Consider the following 22,974-nt stretch of genomic DNA (forward strand, 5'->3'; position numbering starts at 1 on the left):
GTGTTGTGGTGGTGAGGTGTTGTGGTGGTGTTGAGGTGGTGGTGTTGAGGTGTTGTGGTGGTGGTGTTGTGGTGTTGAGGTGTTGAGTTGTTGAGGTGGTGGTGAGGTGTTGAGGTGTTGTGGTGGTGGTGAGGTGTTGAGGTGTTGGTGTTGTGGTGGTGGTGTTGTGGTGGTGGTGTTGTGGTGGTGGTGGTGTGGTGGTGGTGAGGTGTTGAGGTGTTGTGGTGGTGGTGTTGTGGTGGTGATGTGGTGGTGAGGTGTTGAGGTGTTGTGGTGGTGGTGTGGTGGTGGTGAGGTGTTGAGGTGTTGTGGTGGTGGTGTGGTGGTGTTGTGGTGGTGGTGTTGTGGTGGTGGTGTTGTGGTGGTGTTGTGGTGGTGGTGTGGTGGTGGTGGTGAGGTGTTGAGGTGTTGTGGTGGTGGTGTGGTGGTGGTGGTGAGGTGTTGAGGTGTGGTGGTGATGTGGTGGTGGTGAGGTGTTGAGGTGTTGTGGTGGTGAGGTGTTGAGGTGTTGTGGTGGTGGTGTTGTGGTGGTGTTGTGGTGGTGGTGTTGTGTCCGCCAGCAGGATGTTGCAGTGGTGATGGGAAAGAGAAGAAAGAAGAGAGAACATCCATCTTGGTTCCCTTTCAGTCCGTATGGCATTGCGTTGCAGTACTGAGAGCAAAGAACCAGACTCTCTGTCCCCTGTAACTTCCTCCATCTCTCCTGGAGACTACAGACCAAACCAGAGTCCTGGACCGACCCCAAGGCCTCCTTCAGGACCAAACCCCAGTCCTGGACCGACCCCGAGGCCTCCTTCAGGACCAAACCAGAGTCCTGGACCGACCCCGAGGCCTCCTTCAGGACCAAACCTGAGTCCTGGACCGACCCCGAGGCCTCCTTCAGGACCAAACCAGAGTCCTGGACCGACCCCGAGGCCTCTTTCAGGACCAAACCCCAGTCCTGGACCGACCACGAGGCTTCCTTCAGGACCAAACCAGAGTCCTGGACCGACCCCGAGGCCTCCTTCAGGACCAAACCCGAGTCCTGGACCGACCCCGAGGCCTCCTTCAGGACCAAACCCCAGTCCTGGACCGACCCCGAGGCCTCCTTCAGGACCAAACCCCAGTCTTGGACCGACCCCGAGGCTTCCTTCAGGACCAAACCAGAGTCCTGGACCGACCCCGAGGCCTCCTTCAGGACCAAACCCCAGTCCTGGACCGACCCCGAGGCCTCCTTCAGGACCAAACCAGAGTCCTGGACCGACCCCGAGGCCTCCTTCACGACCAAACCCGAGTCCTGGACCGACCCCGAGGCCTCCTTCAGGACCAAACCAGAGTCCTGGACCGACCCCGAGGCCTCCTTCAGGACCAAACCCCAGTCTTGGACCGACCCCGAGGCTTCCTTCAGGACCAAACCAGAGTCCTGGACCGACCCCGAGGCCTCCTTCAGGACCAAACCCCAGTCCTGGACCGACCCCGAGGCCTCCTTCAGGACCAAACCAGAGTCCTGGACCGACCCCGAGGCCTCCTTCACGACCAAACCCGAGTCCTGGACCGACCCCGAGGCCTCCTTCAGGACCAAACCAGAGTCCTGGACCGACCCCGAGGCCTCCTTCAGGACCAAACCCCAGTCTTGGACCGACCCCGAGGCTTCCTTCAGGACCAAACCAGAGTCCTGGACCGACCCCGAGGCCTCCTTCAGGACCAAACCCCAGTCCTGGACCGACCCCGAGGCCTCCTTCAGGACCAAACCAGAGTCCTGGACCGACCCCGAGGCCTCCTTCAGGACCAAACCCGAGTCCTGGACCGACCCCGAGGCCTCCTTCAGGACCAAACCAGAGTCCTGGACCGACCCCGAGGCCTCCTTCAGGACCAAACCCCAGTCTTGGACCGACCCCGAGGCCTCCTTCAGGACCAAACCCCAGTCTTGGACCGACCCCGAGGCTTCCTTCAGGACCAAACCAGAGTCCTGGACCGACCCCGAGGCCTCCTTCAGGACCAAACCCCAGTCCTGGACCGACCCCGAGGCCTCCTTCAGGACCAAACCAGAGTCCTGGACCGACCCCGAGGCCTCCTTCACGACCAAACCCGAGTCCTGGACCGACCCCGAGGCCTCCTTCAGGACCAAACCAGAGTCCTGGACCGACCCCGAGGCCTCCTTCAGGACCAAACCCCAGTCTTGGACCGACCCCGAGGCTTCCTTCAGGACCAAACCAGAGTCCTGGACCGACCCCGAGGCCTCCTTCAGGACCAAACCCCAGTCCTGGACCGACCCCGAGGCCTCCTTCAGGACCAAACCAGAGTCCTGGACCGACCCCGAGGCCTCCTTCAGGACCAAACCCGAGTCCTGGACCGACCCCGAGGCCTCCTTCAGGACCAAACCAGAGTCCTGGACCGACCCCGAGGCCTCCTTCAGGACCAAACCAGAGTCCTGGACCGACCCCGAGGCCTCCTTCAGGACCAAACCAGAGTCCTGGACCGACCCCGAGGCCTCCTTCAGGACCAAACCAGAGTCTGGGCTCCAGTCATTGTGGACGTGGAGCAGCTCCACTTTGAGTCTCTCCTGATTTCTAAGCTTCTCACTCTGTCAAAAAGAGTGATGCCTCCACCCTGCAGAGAAAACTCATTTCAGCTGCTTGAATCCTCCATCTCATGTTCACATTCCACTGTTTGATCCAGACCGCAGTTCACGTCAGGGAAAATCTGTTTCGTTTGGGCAATGTGAACACTCCCACGAACTCCGTACAGAATCTGACAAGAGATCTCTGGTCCCCTTGAAATGCTGGGTCTCGGCTCGTCTACAAATGATCTTTCTAGCAGGCGGGGGGAGAGGATGAGGGCGGAGGACATGACGGAGTGTGCAATTCTAGGTAGTAATAAAGCTAACCGCGTAAATCAGATGAAGCAGAAAAAAAAAGTTGTGAAATATCTAGCCTAGTTTCAGACAACAGCGCCCTCTACCTCTAACAAGCAGCTGGTGTGACTGCGTGATAGTGTTCAGGCGGTTTGGTCCGGTCTCAATAGTGAATGTGAACATCTCCCGAACCAATGAAGGGGTGAAAGTTCTCGGTTCCAATGTAGAGATGGAAATATCCGTCTTTTTTAAAAACTGGGTATGTGTAAACGTGGCCACAGAGACCTGACACCCAGTCCCTCACAATCAAGAAAAACAAGAATACTTCAAATAATATTTCTTATCATTACGTACATTTGCACGAACTAAATGTTCCAATCGGCTCCAACACAGATGATCTTAGATCAAGGTGAGAATTTCCCTGCCACACAAGTGCAGAAGAAAAACACTGCATGTTTAATCACTAACAAACATCACATGATCACATGTTCCTAACAGAGGAAGAAAACAGTGCCGTGTTACTCGGCGTGTGCAGCAGCTACAGACAGCGTGCAGCGACAGAGAGCGACAGAGAGCGACAGAGAGCGTGCAGCGACAGAGAGCGTGCAGCGACAGAGAGCGACAGAGAGCGACAGAGAGCGACAGAGCGCGTGCAGCGACAGAGAGCGACAGAGAGCGTGCAGCGACAGAGAGCGACAGAGAGCGTGCAGCGACAGAGAGCGTGCAGCGACAGAGAGCGACAGAGAGCGACAGAGAGCGTGCAGCGACAGAGAGCGTGCAGCGACAGAGAGCGACAGAGCGCGTGCAGCGACAGAGAGCGACAGAGAGCGTGCAGCGACAGAGAGCGTGCAGCGACAGAGAGCGACAGAGAGCGACAGAGAGCGACAGAGAGCGTGCAGCGACAGAGAGCGACAGAGAGCGTGCAGCGACAGAGAGCGACAGAGAGCGACAGAGAGCGACAGAGAGCGACAGAGAGCGTGCAGCGACAGAGAGCGACAGAGAGCGACAGAGAGCGTGCAGCGACAGAGAGCGTGCAGCGACAGAGAGCGGCAGAGAGCGACAGAGAGCGACAGAGAGCGTGCAGCGACAGAGAGCGTGCAGCGACAGAGAGCGACAGAGAGCGACAGAGAGCGACAGAGAGCGTGCAGCGACAGAGAGCGAGAGAGAGCGACAGAGAGCGACAGAGAGCGTGCAGTGACAGAGAGCGTGCAGCGACAGAGAGCGGCAGAGAGCGACAGAGAGCGTGCAGCGACAGAGAGCGACAGAGAGCGACAGAGAGCGTGCAGCGACAGAGAGCGGCAGAGAGCGTGCAGCGACAGAGAGCGACAGAGAGCGACAGAGAGCGTGCAGCGACAGAGAGCGAAAGAGAGCGACAGAGAGCGACAGAGAGCGTGCAGCGACAGAGAGCGTGCAGCGACAGAGAGCGACAGAGAGCGACAGAGAGCGACAGAGAGCGTGCAGCGACAGAGAGCGAGAGAGAGCGACAGAGAGCGTGCAGCGACAGAGAGCGTGCAGCGACAGAGAGCGACAGAGAGCGTGCAGCGACAGAGAGCGTGCAGCGACAGAGAGCGACAGAGAGCGACAGAGAGCGACAGAGCGCGTGCAGCGACAGAGAGCGACAGAGAGCGACAGAGAGCGACAGAGAGCGTGCAGCGACAGAGAGCGACAGAGAGCGACAGAGAGCGACAGAGAGCGTGCAGCGACAGAGAGCGTGCAGCGACAGAGAGCGGCAGAGAGCGACAGAGAGCGACAGAGAGCGTGCAGCGACAGAGAGCGTGCAGCGACAGAGAGCGTGCAGCGACAGAGAGCGACAGAGAGCGACAGAGAGCGACAGAGAGCGACAGAGAGCGTGCAGCGACAGAGAGCGTGCAGCGACAGAGAGCGACAGAGAGCGACAGAGAGCGACAGAGCGCGTGCAGCGACAGAGAGCGACAGAGAGCGTGCAGCGACAGAGAGCGTGCAGCGACAGAGAGCGACAGAGAGCGACAGAGAGCGACAGAGAGCGTGCAGCGACAGAGAGCGGCAGAGAGCGTGCAGCGACAGAGAGCGTGCAACGACAGAGAGCAACAGAGAGCGTGCAGCGACAGAGAGCGTGCAGCGACAGAGAGCGTGCAACGACAGAGAGCGACAGAGAGCGACAGAGAGCGTGCAGCGACAGAGAGCGACAGAGAGCAACAGAGAGCGACAGAGAGCGTGCAGCGACAGAGAGCGACAGAGAGCAACAGAGAGCGACAGAGAGTGACAGAGAGCGACAGAGAGCGTGCAGCGACAGAGAGCGACAGAGAGTGACAGAGAGCGACAGAGAGCGTGCAGCGACAGAGAGCGACAGAGAGCAACAGAGAGCGACAGAGAGCGTGCAGCGACAGAGAGCAACAGAGAGCGACAGAGAGCGTGCAGCGACAGAGAGCGACAGAGAGCGACAGAGAGCGACAGAGAGCGTGCAGCGACAGAGAGCGACAGAGAGCGACAGAGAGCGTGCAGCGACAGAGAGCGACAGAGAGCGACAGAGAGCGACAGAGAGCGACAGAGAGCGTGCAGCGACAGAGAGCGACAGAGAGCGTGCAGCGACAGAGAGCGTGCAGCGACAGAGAGCGTGCAGCGACAGAGAGCAGCAGAGAGCGTGCAGCGACAGAGAGCAACAGAGAGCGACAGAGAGCGACAGAGAGCGACAGAGAGCGACAGAGAGCGTGCAGCGACAGAGAGCGACAGAGAGCATGCAGCGACAGAGAGCGACAGAGAGCGACAGAGAGCGTGCAGCGACAGAGAGCGTGCAACGACAGAGAGCGACAGAGAGCGTGCAGCGACAGAGAGCGTGCAGCGACAGAGAGCGACAGAGAGCGACAGAGAGCGACAGAGAGCGTGCAGCGACAGAGAGCGACAGAGAGCTACAGAGAGCGTGCAGCGACAGAGAGCGACAGAGAGCGTGCAGCGACATAGAGCGGCAGAGAGCGACAGAGAGCGACAGAGAGCGTGCAGCGACAGAGAGCGACAGAGAGCGACAGAGAGCGACAGAGAGCGTGCAGCGACAGAGAGCGGCAGAGAGCGTGCAGCGACAGAGAGCGTGCAGCGACAGAGAGCGTGCAACGACAGAGAGCGACAGAGAGCGTGCAGCGACAGAAAGCGGCAGAGAGCGTGCAGCGACAGAGAGAAACAGAGAGCGACAGAGAGCGACAGAGAGCGACAGAGAGCGTGCAGCGACAGAGAGCGTGCAACGACAGAGAGCGACAGAGAGCGTGCAGCGACAGAGAGCGTGCAGCGACAGAGAGCGACAGAGAGCGACATAGAGCGTGCAGCGACAGAGAGCGTGCAGCGACAGAGAGCGACAGAGAGCAACAGAGAGCGACAGAGAGCGTGCAGCGACAGAGAGCGACAGAGAGTGACAGAGAGTGACAGAGAGCATGCAGCGACAGAGAGCAACAGAGAGCGTGCAGCGACAGAGAGCGTGCAGCGACAGAGAGCAACAGAGAGCGACAGAGAGCGTGCAGCGACAGAGAGCGACAGAGAGCGACAGAGAGCGTGCAGCGACAGAGAGCGTGCAGCGACAGAGAGCGACAGAGAGCGTGCAGTGACAGAGAGCGACAGAGAGCGACAGAGAGCAACAGAGAGCGTGCAGCGACAGAGAGCAACAGAGAGCGTGCAGCGACAGAGAGCGTGCAGCGACAGAGAGCGACAGAGAGCGACAGAGAGCGACATAGAGCGTGCAGCGACAGATAGCGACAGAGAGCGACAGAGAGCGTGCAGCGACAGAGAGCGACAGAGAGCGTGCAGCGACAGAGAGCGTGCAACGACAGAGAGCAACAGAGAGCGACAGAGAGCGTGCAGCGACAGAGAGCGACAGAGAGCGACAGAGAGCGACAGAGAGCGTGCAGCGACAGAGAGCGTGCAGCGACAGAGAGCGACAGAGAGCGTGCAGTGACAGAGAGCGTGCAGCGACAGAGAGCGACAGAGAGCGACAGAGAGCAACAGAGAGCGTGCAGCGACAGAGAGCGTGCAGCGACAGAGAGCGACAGAGAGCGACATAGAGCGTGCAGCGACAGAGAGCGACAGAGAGCGTGCAGCGACAGAGAGCGACAGAGAGCGACAGAGAGCGTGCAGCGACAGAGAGCGTGCAACGACAGAGAGCAACAGAGAGCGTGCAGCGACAGAGAGCGTGCAGCGACAGAGAGCGTGCAACGACAGAGAGCGACAGAGAGCGACAGAGAGCGACAGAGAGCGACAGAGAGCGACAGAGAGCGTGCAGCGACAGAGAGCGACAGAGAGCAACAGAGAGCGACAGAGAGCGTGCAGCGACAGAGAGCGACAGAGAGCAACAGAGAGCGACAGAGAGTGACAGAGAGCGACAGAGAGCGTGCAGCGACAGAGAGCGACAGAGAGTGACAGAGAGCGACAGAGAGCGTGCAGCGACAGAGAGCGACAGAGAGCAACAGAGAGCGACAGAGAGCGTGCAGCGACAGAGAGCAACAGAGAGCGACAGAGAGCGTGCAGCGACAGAGAGCGACAGAGAGCAACAGAGAGCCACAGAGAGCGTGCAGCGACAGAGAGCAACAGAGAGCGACAGAGAGCGACAGAGAGCGACAGAGAGCGTGCAGCGACAGAGAACGACAGAGAGCGACAGAGAGCGACAGAGAGCGACAGAGAGCGTGCAGCCGGAGGCGGCGAGGATGAACCTTTTATTTTCATTGCTATGTGAGCAGTGCCCAAAACCACAAACAAAAACAAACATGAAGAGAAAAAAAGAAAAGGAAACAAAAGACGGACCGATGGGCAAAAGTACCAGCAGAAGTAATTCACACTGAAGTTAATTGTTTGTCATCATGAACATTTTTTACATCCAGTCATCAGATGGTGAAAATGCCAGAATGAAAGGTAGAAGTGAGATGTCCCTCCTGTCCCCCCTGTCCCTCCTGTCCCTCCTGTCCCTCTTGTCCCTCCTGTCCCTCCTGTCCCTCTTGTCCCTCCTGTCCCTCCTGTCCCTCCTGTCCCTCTTGTCCCTCCTGTCCCTCCTGTCCAGGTTTAACAGAGGATCTCACAGTGTCTCCTGCTGTTGTAAGATAAAGGGAAGCAGGTGAAGATGATTCCACTGTGTGAAATGTGAACTATGGAAACTAAAGGCACAGAACTGCATCGGATACTCAGAATGAAGCTGGTTCAAGACTTTCAGGGTCGAACCAAACCTTCTAATCAATTCAGGGATTTATCAGTGAGTTATGATCTATCAGTGATTTATCAGTGATTTATCAGTGATTTATCAGTGAGTTATGATCTATCAGTGATTTATCAGTGAGTTATGATCTACCAGTGATCTATCATTGATCTATCAATGATCTATCAGTGATCTACCAGTGATCTATCATTGATCTATCAATGATCTATCAGTGATGTGTCAGTGATCTATCAGTGATGTATCAGTGATTTGTCAGTGATCTATCAGTGATCTATCAGTGATCTATCATTGATCTATCAGTGATGTGTCAGTGATCTATCAGTGATGTATCAGTGATTTGTCAGTGATCTATCAGTGATCTATCAGTGATCTATCAGTGATCTATCAGTGATCTATCAGTGATCTATCAGTGATCTATCAAGGTCTCAGACAACAGCGGGGCCCATGAGTTTACTTGAGAGGGAATTTGGGAGAGAAGAGAGGTTTGTTGGTGCAGGAACTCTGTGAGTTTAGAGTTTAGAGTGGCCTCCTCTGACTGTTTGATATGCTCCCCTCTGTTGGTGTGAGGAGGTGATGGAGGTAACAGGGAGGAGCCAGAGGTGTGAAGAGGTGATGGAGGTAACAGGGAGGAGCCAGAGGTGATGGAGGTGATGGAGGTAACAGGGAGGAGTCAGAGGTGTGAGGAGGTGATGGAGGTAACAGGGAGGAGCCAGAGGTGATGGAGGTGATGGAGGAAACAGGGAGGAGCCAGAGGTGTGAGGAGGTGATGGAGGTAACAGGGAGGAGCCAGAGGTGATGGAGGTGATGGAGGTAACAGGGAGGAGTCAGGGGTGTGAGGAGGTGATGGAGGTAACAGGGAGGAGTCAGAGGTGTGAGGAGGTGATGGAGGAAACAGGGGGGAGCCAGAGGTGTGAGGAGGTGATGGAGGTAACAGGGAGGAGCCAGAGGTGATGGAGGTGATGGAGGTAACAGGGAGGAGTCAGGGGTGTGAGGAGGTGATGGAGGTAACAGGGAGGAGTCAGAGGTGTGAGGAGGTGATGGAGGAAACAGGGGGGAGCCAGAGGTGTGAGGAGGTGATGGAGGAAATAGGGGGGAGCCAGAGGTGTGAGGAGGTGATGGAGGTAACAGGGAGGAGCCAGAGGTGTGAGGAGGTGATGGAGGAAACAGGGGGGAGCCAGAGGTGTGAGGAGGTGATGGAGGTAACAGGGGGGAGCCAGAGGTGTGAGGAGGTGATGGAGGTAACAGGGAGGAGCCAGAGGTGTGAGGAGGTGATGGAGGTAACAGGGAGGAGCCAGAGGTGATGGAGGTGATGGAGGTAACAGGGAGGAGTCAGGGGTGTGAGGAGGTGATGGAGGTAACAGGGAGGAGTCAGAGGTGTGAGGAGGTGATGGAGGAAACAGGGGGGAGCCAGAGGTGTGAGGAGGTGATGGAGGTAACAGGGAGGAGCCAGAGGTGATGGAGGTGATGGAGGTAACAGGGAGGAGTCAGGGGTGTGAGGAGGTGATGGAGGTAACAGGGAGGAGTCAGAGGTGTGAGGAGGTGATGGAGGAAACAGGGGGGAGCCAGAGGTGTGAGGAGGTGATGGAGGAAATAGGGGGGAGCCAGAGGTGTGAGGAGGTGATGGAGGTAACAGGGAGGAGCCAGAGGTGTGAGGAGGTGATGGAGGAAACAGGGGGGAGCCAGAGGTGTGAGGAGGTGATGGAGGTAACAGGGGGGAGCCAGAGGTGTGAGGAGGTGATGGAGGTAACAGGGAGGAGCCAGAGGTGTGAGGAGGTGATGGAGGTAACAGGGAGGAGCCAGAGGTGTGAGGAGGTGATGGAGGTGATGGAGGTAACATGGAGGAGCCAGAGAAGAGACCTGTGACATGAGCAGCTGATGAAAACTCTCTGGATGAAAGGGAAGGTCTTCTCCTTCAGGTTGACCCAACATCTGTCCTCAGCAGAAAGAAGAAACATTAAAAACATTAAAACAAAGCATTTCAAGAGAACTAGTGATTTTCTTCAGCTGCTTTGTTGAGTTGAGCGTTGCAGGAGGCTGATCCCAGAGGACTGCAGGATGTGTACTGGCCCGTTCCACCTGGACCAGAGAGCAGTCCATCACACTCTATAAGTAGGCTTTCATTTTATTCCCTTTTCCAAGTGAAAAAATCAAGGAGGCATTTCTATTTGAAAACCTGAGACGTAATGCTTTCAGTGCATTAGTGATGTTTGTAGCTGAGTACAGATGATCTTTAGCATTCACTGTTCATACAAGATGTGTGACCCTTAACACTCTGCAGATTGATGGATTTTGTCAATGGGGATGTGAGTCCATCCTCACACATGAAGTGCAGGTCACAGAGTCGACACTTTCACTGCTGCAGGTCTGGTAGAGTGGATCACAGTGATAATCAGCCCAGAGTGGATTTTCCCAAAGAGGGGTGTTACGACAAACACGCCTCTAATATTAGCCTGGCAGCCGGAGGCTCTCCAAGACCAGGTTCACAGCTGAGTGGGAGGAAATCTCAGTTCGCCTATTATATGTTGTGCAGAGAGCGGAGACCCACAAGGCAAGGTAGAGGTGAGGCAAGGAAGCAGGTTATTGTGGATCTAACAGCGATATTGAAATCTCCCTCAAAAAGCAATCTGCTTCTTAAAAACCTGTAAAAACAACATGCAACATATTCTCTCTTCTACACATAGAAACATCAACAGGAGAGCCTTGATTACCTCGTTCCCCTGCTGGCCCACAAGCTTTAACTTGATTCATTTACTATTATTGTTTCCAACAATAGTGATGCAAGAAGAAGCTCAGTGAACCGTGATTAAATCCACTGGAGTTCATCTCTAAAGGAATGCGTAGGGATTCTTCAGCTTTTGTATTTTGATGAAAAATGAGCTTGATTTACCACCTCTTCACCTCCAAGTTATTTACTCTACATTAAACTGGTGAGTTCACGTCTCGTACCTTCTGACTTTTGGCCCTCAGGTTCACAGTTACATGCTTTTCATTGTCACTATGATGAACGTTGCTGATTTATGATCTACAAACACACTTTGACTTCACTCTTCAGTTTCTTTCAGCAGCTATGGTTCCGGTGGGGCGCAGCGCAGGTTGTCTGTAAATCCTGAAGTTGTCTGAATGAGTGTGTAACGCTGAATGAGAGGATGAAGTGCTTTAAGACTGCAGAAGCTATCTGTACTTGGTAAGCAGTCTTTTTGCCTCCATGAAGACTTTAGTGATACTTTGAAAGCCTGATTAAGAGAGAACTTCTCACCAAGGCCGAACATCTACATCTCCCCCACAGCGGTTTGCCTACAGGGCTGGTCGGGGAGATGATGATGATGATGATGATGATGATGATGATGATGATGATGATGATGATGATGATGATGATGATGATGATGATTCCACTGCCACTTTATTAAATCTTTATCTTTATTGCATTTCAAACATCTTAAAAGGAGCAAAAACCATGCAAGGCTGCTATTTGAAGATTTCTCATCTGTGTTTAACACATTTCAGACCCACATTTTAATTGACAAACCTTTTAACTTTTTTAACCTGGATTCTTATATTTTAGGCTTGATTCTTTAAAAAAAAAAAAAACGTTCTTGTACTGTTTAGCAGCTTGGGAGAGAGGAGAGAGGAGAGAAGGGAGAGGAGAGAGGAGAGAGGAGAGAGAAAAGAGAAGAGAGAAGAGGAGAGAAGAGAGGAGAGAAGGGAGAAGAGAGAAGGGAGAGGAGAGAGAAAAGAGAAGAGAGAAGAGGAGAGGAGAGAGGAGAGAGAAGAGAGAAGAGAGAGAAAAGAGAAGAGAGAAGAGGAGAGAAGAGAGGAGAGAAGGGAGAAGAGAGAAGGGAGAGGAGAGAGAAAAGAGAAGAGAGAAGAGGAGAGGAGAGAGGAGAGAGAAGAGAGAGGAGAGAGAAAAGAGAAGAGAGAAGAGGAGAGAAGAGAGGAGAGAAGGGAGAAGAGAGAAGGGAGAGGAGAGAGAAAAGAGAAGAGAGAAGAGGAGAGAAGAGAGGAGAGAAGGGAGAAGAGAGAAGGGAGAGGAGAGAGAAAAGAGAAGAGAGAAGAGGAGAGGAGAGAGGAGAGAGAAGAGAGAGGAGAGAGAAAAGAGAAGAGAGAAGAGGAGAGAAGAGAGGAGAGAAGGGAGAAGAGAGAAGGGAGAGGAGAGAGAAAAGAGAAGAGAGAAGAGGAGAGGAGAGAGGAGAGAGAAGAGAGAGGAGAGAGAAAAGAGAAGAGAGAAGAGGAGAGAAGAGAGGAGAGAAGGGAGAAGAGAGAAGGGAGAGGAGAGAGAAAAGAGAAGAGAGAAGAGGAGAGAAGAGAGGAGAGAAGGGAGAAGAGAGAAGGGAGAGGAGAGAGAAAAGAGAAGAGAGAAGAGGAGAGGAGAGAGGAGAGAGAAGAGAGAGGAGAGAGAAAAGAGAAGAGAGAAGAGGAGAGAAGAGAGGAGAGAAGGGAGAAGAGAGAAGGGAGAGGAGAGAGAAAAGAGAAGAGAGAAGAGGAGAGGAGAGAGGAGAGAGAAGAGAGAGGAGAGAGAAAAGAGAAGAGAGAAGAGGAGAGGAGAGAGGAGAGAGAAGAGAGAAGAGAGAGAAAAGAGAAGAGAGAAGAGAGAAGGGAGAGGAGAGAGGAGAGAGGAGAGAGAAGAGAGAAAAGAGAAGAGAGAAGAGAGAAGAGAGAGAAGAGAGAAGAGGAGAGAAGAGAGAGGAGAGAGAAAAGAGAAGAGAGAAGAGGAGAGAAGGGAGAGGAGAGAAGGGAGAGGAGAGAGGAGAGAGGAGAGAGGAGAGAGGAGAGAGGAGAGAGGAGAGAGAAGAGAGAGAAGAGAGAAGAGGAGAGAAGGGAGAGGAGAGAGGAGAGAGAAGAGAGAAGAGAGAAGAGAGAAGAGAGAGGAGAGAGAAAAGAGAAGAGGAGAGAAGAGAGAGGAGAGAGAAAAGAGAAGAGAGAAGAGGAGAGAAGGGAGAGGAGAGAAGGGAGAGGAGAGAGGAGAGAGGAGAGAGGAGAGAGAAGAGAGAAGAGAGAAGAGAGAAGAGAGAAGAGAGAGAAAAGAGAAGAGAGAAGAGGAGAGAGGAGAGAAGAGAGAGGAGAGAGAAAAGAGAAGAGAGAAGAGGAGAGAAGGGAGAGGAGAGAGGAGAGAGAAAAGTCAGCAGAGAGTCCATCGATCCCAGGAGCCCGGCCTGATGACCACTGGCTGAGGACAACTGTCAGCTCCTCCAGAGTCAGCTCACTGTCCATGGCAGCCTTCTCCTCCAGGCAGACCTAAGAAAACCCATCCAGAACCTGCCCCCGACACTCCATGCTGCACTGTTCAGCCCTGAAGAGGTCAGTGTAGAAGTCCACTGCATGGCTCCTCATCTCTCGTGGTGACCCCGCCTCCTGGAAGCTTCAGGACTCGTGGTGACCCCGCCTCCTGGAAGCTTCAGGACTCGTGGTGACCCCGCCTCCTGGAAGCTTCAGGACTCGTGGTGACCCTGCCTCCTGGAAGCTTCAGGCAGGTCATCTGCTTCCTCTGCGCTACAGATCTCTCCAGATTAAAAAAGAAGGAAGTAGGAGTATCCATCTCTCTCAACTGGAGAAAACGTGACCTGACCAGTGCTCCCTTCACTCTTTCCTGCAGGAAGGAGCTCAACTCTGACTTCTTCTCCTGCAGCAGGTTCCCCATAGCAGGTCAGAGTTCCTATTTAATCCTGCCTCAATGTTTTTAATACTGCCTTCAAGCTCCTGAACTGCTGTCTTGATTTTAGCAGTGTGTGGTGGGGGAATACCTGCAGGTGCAATACTGCAGGTGCAATACTGCAGGTGCAATACTGCAGGTGTAATACTGCAGGTGCAATACTGCAGGTGTAATACTGCAGGTGCAATACTGCAGGTGTAATACTGCAGGTGCAATACTGCAGGTGCAATACTGCAGGTGTAATACTGCAGGTGCAATACTGCAGGTACAATACTGCAGGTGCAATACTGCAGGTGTAATACTGCAGGTGCAATACTGCAGGTGTAATACTGCAGGTGCAATACTGCAGGTGTAATACTGCAGGTGTAATACTGCAGGTGCAATACTGCAGGTGCAGGCAGCCACATAATCAGGGCCAGGCTATTTAAGACAGGTGCTCCCCTTTGTTCTCTCTCTGCTTCCTGGTCTCTGTTCCTGCTGTGGCTGGCAGTGGTTGGTTCCCCCAGGTAGGTGAAGAAGTGGTTAGACTCACACTTTCTACTTGGTAACTTTTAATAGTTGTAACTTTTTGTTTAAAGTGTGGTTGACTGGGCAGGGCCTGTGTTGCAGCCCTCTCCTTTCTGCATTTACGGAATTAGCTAATGCCCCATACCAGAGGTGGTGAGTAGGGTCGTGGTTCTACAATACATTCAGCCGTAAATATAGGTTAAGCCTGGCTAATGAGGTTTTCCCCTTTCCCAGGTCCTCCTGCCACGTGACCACTGCTGTTTGGTCTTAGTTTGATTTAGTTTAGGTTCCTGTGTTTACCAACTGGGTTACATTACATTACTTTCTTTTTCTTTCTGTTGTATTGTTCTTTACTTTCTAGAGCTGAGTGTCATGATGTGGAGCGTCGAGGCTCCTGTGGTGAGGTCCCTTCACTTGGTTTTCTGCATGTGAGTCGACACCCAGGGACACTTTGTAGACTGCACCAGTTTGATGTGAGGATTGCTGTGAGCTTGCTGAGTTGCACTAAGGGTGAGTAGTGGTGGCACCCCTGGACACTCCTCCATGTAGTCTGCCTCTCCACACGTGGCGCCGGCCCGGTTTGGTTCTTTTTGCTTTGGATTGAATTTTATATTGAGATTTCTTAAACTGTAATTGTAATAAAACACGACTTTTATTCCACTGTTTTCTGAAAGAGTTGTCTCTTAACCCTTCTGTTTTCCGCAGTTCCAGTCCCTGCCGGTTCTGTTCTGTTTTTGTTTATTAAAAATAAAACTATTTGATTTACTCATAAAATTACGTCTCTGTCTGCCGGAATGAACCTGGGTGCCTGCTGATCTATTGTTCAGACACTTTTATAGTAAAATTCGTATTTCCTGGGGTACCATCCCCCAGGTGGCGTTGTTGGCCATTTTTCATATCTCCTATTTTAGTACACCTCATCACAAGTGGAATGGGAGGTCTGTTGCTGTTTGTGCTTTCCCAACCTCCCACCACTGCATTAGGGAACTAAAATCTCCCTTCTTTCCTTTCCATTGCTCCCAGAAGAAACCAAAGTTCTGGCAGAAAGTTCTGTCCTGTAGTCATTTGTTGTTAAAGAACCAGTGAGATTTGACCCTCTTGCCTGGTGAGCAGACCAAGTCTATTGTGATGAAGTGGTGATCAGTGAAGCTGCTGGACTGATGTTACTGTGAATCAGTCTGGAGCTGAGACTCTGGGAGGAATACACCCTGTCTAGTCTGGCTGCCCTCACCCAGGTGTTACCTGCCCTCACCCTGGTGTTACCTGCCCTCACCCTGGTGTTACCTGCCCTCACCCAGGTGTGACCTGCCCTCACCCAGGTGTGACCTGCCCTCACCCAGGTGTGACCTGCCCTCACCCAGGTGTGACCTGCCCTCACCCTGTTGTTACCTGCCCTCACCCAGGTGTTACCCGCCCTCACCCTGTTGTTACCTGCCCTCACCCAGGTGTTACCTGCCCTCACCCTGGTGTTACCTGCCCTCACCCAGGTGTACTGTCTGGACTGTGGATGCTTGACCCTCCATGTGTCTATCAGATCCAGGTGTGTAGTGATATCTTTAAGGGTTAGAGAAGACTGTGGTGAGGCTCCTCACCTGTCCTGTCCATGGTAAAATCCAGTTGCAGTTAAAATCTCCACCAATGATTCTTTGCTCATGACGACAGTGAGCCAGTTCGTTTTTCAGCAGATTAAAGAAGTTTCTCTTTCTGGACCTTGATTAGGGGCGGAGACATTAACAGAACCAAACACAGAGCTCTGTAGTTCCACCCTGACCACTAGAACCCCTCCCTTCACCACTTCAGTGGAAGATAACACGCAGAAGGTCCAAACAGAACAGCGCCCCCTGCAGTGAAGGTGGTGCCATGGCTGAGAGAGTATGATCCTCCCCACCATAGACCCCAATCTGCCTCGTCTGATGGAATCGTGTGTGTCTCCTGTAAGAAGAGCACATCTACCCTTTTCTGAGTAGTGACCTCGGATATTAAATGTCTTTTCTGTCTGTCCCTTCCACCATTGATGTTTAAAGATCCTACTTTTAGGTTCTGCATGGAGAGATGAGAACCGAGGATCAGACAGCAGGACAAGAGAACAGTAAAGAGGAAAACACCAAGTGAAACAGGATCATTTTATTCTCTTGACTTTTCTGGCAGGTCTGTCATTTTTAATCTTTCTTAGTGTCGTGATGTGTTTTTTTAGCCTAAACCGTTTTTTTTCATCCAGCAGGTCGGGTCCTATCGGGTCCTACCGGGTCCTACCGGGTACTACCGGGTCCTACCATCTTTTCAGGATGTCTACAGATTTGATGAATTTGTCTGTGTCACTAAAGTATCACTGATTTTAACAGACTTTTTGTAAGTTATATCTAGGAAGTTGTTAATATCTTCTAGGGAATAGAGATCATCTGTATTCCTGTTACTTTCACACACAGACACCGTGTCTGATCCGGAGTCGTACTCCAGTTCACCCTCACGTGGAGTCTGGCGTCCCCGGACGCAGCGCCGGACCCGTCCCCGGACGCAGCGCCGGACCCGTCCCCGGACGCAGCGCCGGACTCGTCCCCGGATGCGGCCGCCGCCCCCTGCTTCTTATGTGGACACGCAACCCGTTTGTGTCCCACATCTCCACACTGGAAACATTTTAGCTGTCCTGAGCAGCGTAAACCATGTAGGACCCGTCACCGTGCTTCACCGTGCTTCACCGTGCTTCACCGTGCTTCACCGTGCTTCACCGTGCTTCACCGTGCTTCACCGTGCTTCACCGTGCTTCACCGTGCTTCACCGTGCTTCACCGTGCTTCACCGTGCTTCACCCTGAAAGACACTTCCAGAGCTTGAGAGGGTGAATCTAGAAACATGAACGCCTGTCGTCTCAGTGACGTCACATGCTTCAGCCTCTGATTCTTACAGCCTAAATTCACGGTTGTAAATCCGCTGGCAAACTTTCCAAACCTACGGAGCTCGATCTCAAGTGACTCGTTAGAAATGAACGGCGGCACACCGGACACGGTGATTCGCGTTGACGGGACTGACAGCGGCGAGACTTGAACAAAGTTCTCCTCAACAAACACTCCGTTCTCTACCAGCAGGAGAACCTGAGCCTCTTCCCTCAGGAAAACCACCACAGCCTGATTCATTCGCCATGCGGAGATGATGATGTCATATCCTACCTGGTCACCGACGGCCAGCAGAACATCCTCAACTGTAACACTGCTATCCGGCGGTACTATACGTACTCCCTGCCGGATAGACGGAGAAGGCGTCTCGGGGGACACCATTCCTCCTGAAAATCCCCGGGTCACTCAGCAACACTCAAAGTATAAATGACTCTTACCTGATCAGGTACAGAGATGAAAAGTTATAGATCAGATGGAAAAACCACTTCAAACTCCGCGCCACTCGCACTCCACCACCACAACTCACACCCAACGGAAACGGAAAGAGAGGAGAGGAGAGGTTTTTGGTTTTAAAAGTCCCTTTATTAAAACATTTACTGAACAACAGTCACCAACAGACTCAAAAGAGTTTCCTTAATCAAAAACTAATATTTAAATCCTCGTCGTCCCCCACCGAGGAGAGGAGAGAAGGAGAGGAGAGGAGAGAGAAGATTGGGAGGGGGTAGGGGGGATATGTGGGGGACATACATACAATACCCTTGTTATCCATCCATCCATCCATTTTCTTCCCTTTATCCATTTCCGGGTGGTGGTGGTGTCAGTCTGAGCACCATCACCCAGATCACATCGTACTGATTAAGAACCTTCCTGCAGGTGGAGAGCCCACAGGAAGGTGGAGAGCCCACAGGAAGGTGGAGAGCTCACAGGAAGGTGGAGAGCCCACAGGAAATATCCTTGTTGTGCTCCATATATTATTAGCAGTTATCACACTGATCCAAACACTTTACAACTGTTATTAGATTAACCAGCCTGAGCAGCTCTATCTAGACTTGAGATAGAGCAGCTCAGGCTGCTTAATCTAGGAACTGATGTTACTGTCTAGATCAGGGGCCTTGTATCCCACCACCCAAGTTCCCGCCACATGATCCTCCACCTCCTGATCTTGATGGACACACACACACACACACACACACACACACACACACACACACACACACACACACACACACACACACATACTTGGGGGGAGGGTGACGCCTCCCACCCCCCAGGCCCCCACCAGGTCACTGCGAGATCCCATTCTCCACTAATCCAACTGTGAATGGGGAGGGGGCACCGCACCCCAGACCTTCCCCCAGGCTTTCCTTAAACTAAACATACAGAAAACAATGGACATGTGCATTGATTTAGAAAAAAGCCCCACAACAATCAAAAAACTATCATTAAGGCCAGGCAGTAGACACAGTCGATAGTTATAAATATCTTGGGACTACTCTGGATGACAAGCTGAATTTCACTTGTCAGTCACAGAAACTCCCCAAAAAAGGCCAACAACGACTGCACTGTCTGAGAAACCAAATCGATAAATCCCTGATGATTTTATTCTATCAATCTTACGTTGAATCGATGCTGTACTTTTCTATCCTTTGCTGGTTTGGTAACCTCAGCACCAGGTCGAAAAACACACTGAACCCAGTGGTAAGATTGAGGGAGTCCGACAGTACACAATAACCGATCTGTGCAATAGACAAATATCAGGAAGGCTAAAGCCATCCTCTTTGACAACTCCCATCCCTGACAAGCTAAATTCCAGTTTTTACCTTCTGGCTATAGGCTCAGATTTCCTGGCATGAAGGGTAGCAGGTATAAGAACTCTTTCATCCCTAAAGCCATTTCCCTCCTGAATTTGAAAAAGGGTAGGATGAGTCATACCTGATATGAATCCGATTTGTGGCATGAAGCTATACCATGATAGTATTTTTACAATCTCATTTTCAAAGTTGATTTTGTTGGGAGCAGAACTGTTTTTACCTTCATCTAATTCCGATTCCGTTCTACTGATGGTTTTTAGGTATTATCCCTTGGATTTTTAAGTGTTTTGTGTCATGAATGTATGTTTGGAAGTGTGTTATTCATGTGTGTTTTTTCACTGAGTGTCCTATGGAGGACTGCTCACCTGTCCAGGTGGACCTGTCATCACACTGGGAGCTGGAAGAGATCAGATCAGGATTTGAGACTCTGAACAGGATATAACAGGACAGAATAAAGTGTCTGGACGTGGTAGGTAAAACATGCTGAAATGTTGAAGACAAACAGTTAAAGAATAATTCTGTCAATGTGGATTCAGTAACACATCACACACGAGTCTTAGGTTTTATAAAAACATCCATAAAACCACTGCAGACCAAAATGATGGCTTTCAGAGCAGACGTGTCTTTTGCTGAGTCAGCCAGCTCCATCCTGACTGTGTCCCTAATGAAATAACATCTTCTGACTACCGCTCTCCCTGTGCTGCATAATTTAAAGTGAACGGTCTAATTGGACAATGATCCAAGTCATCAGCTGCTATGAGAAGGTCAAACTTGTCTGAAAGAAATCCTGCTGCAGACAAACACAGGTTCATTTGTCTTCAGGAAAATTATCAAAGTTGCTCAAGAGTATGAAGAAAAGCTCCAGCTAGAAGATTACACTGTGTTTCTAGAATATTATAATGACATTCAACAACATTGCTGCAATAGTGTCAGCTGTCATTGTAAACAATCAATGTGTATGCAGAACCTGCTCTAAATCCAAAGTCTCTGACTTAAGCTTGGTCAGGACCTGGAGTGTGACCCCAGGTTGTAATCCTGGAGGATTTGGGTCAGGGTCAGAGACTGGAAAATCATACTGGCTTGTGCAGGCTGGATTATGCAACACAGGTCAAGTGCTCCAAGAAGTCAGCCAGCTTTCATTTGATTCACGTCTTTATTTTAGACAGTAATCCCGTTTCCTCTGGGCCACATTCACACGCTTTAAAGCATGATGTGACGTCCGGTCGTTTTGTCAACACGTCTCGCCTTGCTGCTCGCCAGCCAGCTGTTTACCCGCTCTGTGCTTCCAATGCCGCCTCAGCTGTTTGCCCCCCAGCACCCGTACTGTCCATGGACCCCTGGACTCAACTCCACTCCTGTTAAGCTCAGCATCTCCTCTGCTCCTGGAATCACTCGTCTCACAGGCCAAGTGCTGCCAGAAGTCAGCCAGCGTTCCTTTGATTCACATCTTTATTTTAGGCTGTAATCCAGTTTCCTCCGGGCCACATTCACACACTTCAAAGCATGGTGTGAGCGTTCGACCCCAGATGTCCGGTCGTTTTGTTAACACATGTTGTGGTTTTCACACCTCCTGCCATCCTGTTCACAGATCTACTGAGTTCTTTCCACTGTCTTCTCAGAGGGACGCAGACATTGATCTGTGTGTTGGTGTACTTGTGTTGAACCTTTGCAGAAAGGAACATCAATATGAGTCTTATTGAAAAATGAAAACCACATTAATGACTGCATCTTATTTTTAACTGGATACAGCCATGACTGGCTTTGCACTGTTGGGATTTAATAGAAAGTGGTTTGTGTCGAGGAAATCTTGGAGGCAAGCATACAACAAGGATGGGGAATCAGAGACTACGGTGGAGCATTTGAATGATTCTTTAATGTAATGAGAGAGGAAAGTTCTGAGCTCCTGCGAGGTTCCAAACTGTTTGTAGTTACTTTTAGCTGCTGTTTGAGCTGTTGCCCTCTGATGGAGATTCAGGGTGCAGAGGTCACGCACCAACAGACTCAAAGATTTTTTTAACAGAGCAATCGCTCTAATTAATGGTCACTGAGCCACCTTGTTCAAACGGAGTATCTTTGCTGATACTTTTGCTGACCAAGTCAATTTACTTCTCTTTTTAAAAACATAGCTCTTTTTTCCTGTTAATTTATTATGCTGTCTTGGTCTTGTCTTGGTTAATCACTGATGATTGGTGGCTTGGTGTGTTGGTGGAGTCCGGTAGTGGTGGAAACTTCTTACAGTGCATCACATGAACCCATGAAGCTCTCTCAGTGACCTTCACAGTGGTGTGGGTGGTGGGAGGCACTTGGTATGGCCATTGTCATGGTTTGGAGCGTGAGCCTTTCCTCCTGAAGTTCCTTATGAACACCCAATGACCAGGAAGGATTGAGTGGTGTGGGGAACCAGTGACAGTAGGGAGGGCTGCCTTCACCCTGGACGAAAGCTGTTGCATGTGGAAGAAGAGAGAAGAGCGGTAAAATACCATAGCATGCTGTTGTGCTACATATATTATTTGCAGTTATCACACTTATCCAAATACTTTACAACTGTTATTAGATGAACCAGCCTGAGCAGCTCTATCTAGACAGGAACATGATTTCCTAGATTAACCAGCCTGAGCAGCTCTATCTAGACAGGAACATGAAGCAGGAACTTGAATGAACAAAGAAGCAACAACAAAAGAGGAACATGATTTTGAGAGTTTGAGCAAATGATGACAGAGAACAAGCAACTTCAGAAGCACCTTTAGTGAGGAGTGTGTGTGTGTGTGTGTGTGTGTGTGTGTGTGTGTGTGTGTGTGTGTGTGTGTGTGTGTGTGTGTGTGTGTGTGTGTGTGTGTGTGTGTGTGTGTCCACTGGGTGTGGCCGGAACTGTTGTGGGGGGAACCCGTAGCGACACCCCGGGGCCCGAGGCCATCGGGCCTGGACATCGCCACCCCGGCGGACAGCAGCCCCCCAGGCCCGGGGAGACCCCAGCGAACCACCCCAGAGAGCCTCGCCCCCGCCCAGAAAGCACCCGACGGAGAATGCAGAGAGGAATCCCCCCCAGCCCGGCAAGGCAGAGATGGCCCCAGCTGCCGCGCCCCTGACCAGCCCCGCCCCCAGACCAGGAAAAGCGAAGGCCTTGCGAAGGCATGCTTTCATGTTGTTGACGCCAAATTCTGACCCGACCATCCGAATGTTGCAGCAGAACTGGAGACTCATCAGACCAGGCAACGTTTTTCCAGTCTTCTATAGTCCAGTGTTGGTGAGCCTGTGGGGGTTGGAGCCTCAGTTTTCTGTTCTTAGCTGACAGGAGTGGCACCCGGGGTGGTCTTCTGCTGCTGGAGCTCCTCCCCCTCAAGGTTCCAGGTGTTGTGCGTTCAGAGACGTTCTCCTGTAGACCTCGGGTGTAACCAGTGGTTATTGGAGTTACTGCTGCCGTTTTATCAGCTCCAACCAGTCTGGACATTCTCCTCTGACCTCTGGCATCAACAAGACATTTGGCCCACAGAACTGCTGCTCACTGGATATTTTCTCTTTTCCGGACCATTCTCTGGAAACACTAGAGATGGTTGTGGGTGAAAATCCCAGTAGATCAGCAGTTTCTGAAATACTCAGACCAGCCCGTCTGACACCAACAACCAAGCCACGTTCAAAGTCACTTAAATCACCTTTTTTCCCCATTCTGATGCTGGTTTGACCTGCAGCAGGTCAGCTGGACCATGTCTACATGCCTGAAGGCAGTGAGCTGCTGCCATGTGATTGTCTGATTAGAAATTTGCGTTAACGAGCAGTTGGACAGGTTTACCTAATAAAGTGGCCAGTGAGTGTATATCAACCCTATTGGTAGACAGTTTGTCCATGGCAGCTCAGTTTTGTCACATAACTTGATCAGTTTCTTTTTCAGTGTACCATTTTCCCCTCTCTACTCTCTAGCATTTCCTCAAGAAGCCACATCAGTAGAAAACGTGAGAGCCATACATTTGTATACTGCAATGGAGGATAGGGCAAAAATAGCATCAAGTAGTGCTGCATTCTTGATTCTTGATTTTAGAGTCTGCGGATGTGAGAAACTGCCTTTCCCGTCAGAGGCCACCAGTCATGGACAACTCTAAAAGCATAGCTGGAGTCAGTGTAGATTCT

The sequence above is a fragment of the Lipophrys pholis genome, assembly GCF_963383615.2.
Source record: "Lipophrys pholis genome assembly, chromosome: 14".
NCBI classification, from domain to species: Eukaryota; Metazoa; Chordata; class Actinopteri; order Blenniiformes; family Blenniidae; genus Lipophrys; species Lipophrys pholis.